At 43.0% G+C, this 577-nt stretch overlaps 1 protein-coding gene across 1 annotated transcript in view; it reads left to right on the top strand.

Moving 5' to 3' along the window:
* LOC118332776 (M-phase phosphoprotein 9) overlaps positions 1-577 on the top strand; it is a gene marked incomplete in the record, with an annotated part of 23,831 nt that overhangs the window by 3,183 nt on the left and 20,071 nt on the right.

Genomic DNA, 577 nt, shown 5'->3' with positions numbered 1-577 from the left:
CTTCACAAACACACACATGTAACAGTTAAACAAGAAACCCAGTTGCTGTAGTCGGGCAGCGGCTTAGAGAAACCTGCTTTGTTTCTTCTGGATAAAGCTGATTTCTTTGTCATGTATAGTTTATGTGTGATAGGGAGGATGTATGCGGTGCACATTGTTCTGTCAGCAGACACAGACATGTTCACACACGTCGGGCTGCACACAGACTGATGAACTTCCCACCACGCAGCCCCTGGGATGCTGACCGTATAAACTGGCTTCAACTGGGCTTCTAATCAACTCTTTACACGTGAGGACGGCGAGGCTCCACACAGGGAAAGTGTCGCTGTGACAGCAGAGCGTCTGGATGAAAGTCACCATCATTTACATACACTTTCTCAATAATCCATCCTGAATAAATGTGACCCAAAGTAACCTGAAGAAGAAGTCTGAAGCAGTCAGTTTACATCACTGAACCTTTTAACTGTTAGTCTGTCAGCTCACACACACACTCTATTACAAAGCAATGTATTATATCACTGCAACAGTTAAAAGACAAAATAATTAGTGTCTGATATGGTTTTTCAACAAAAAGGTT

The sequence above is a fragment of the Morone saxatilis genome, unplaced genomic scaffold, assembly GCF_004916995.1.
Source record: "Morone saxatilis isolate NCDOM2014 unplaced genomic scaffold, NCSU_SB_2.0 Contig21, whole genome shotgun sequence".
Classification (NCBI taxonomy): Eukaryota; Metazoa; Chordata; class Actinopteri; family Moronidae; genus Morone; species Morone saxatilis.
This window is presented reverse-complemented; position numbering and strand designations above follow the sequence as displayed.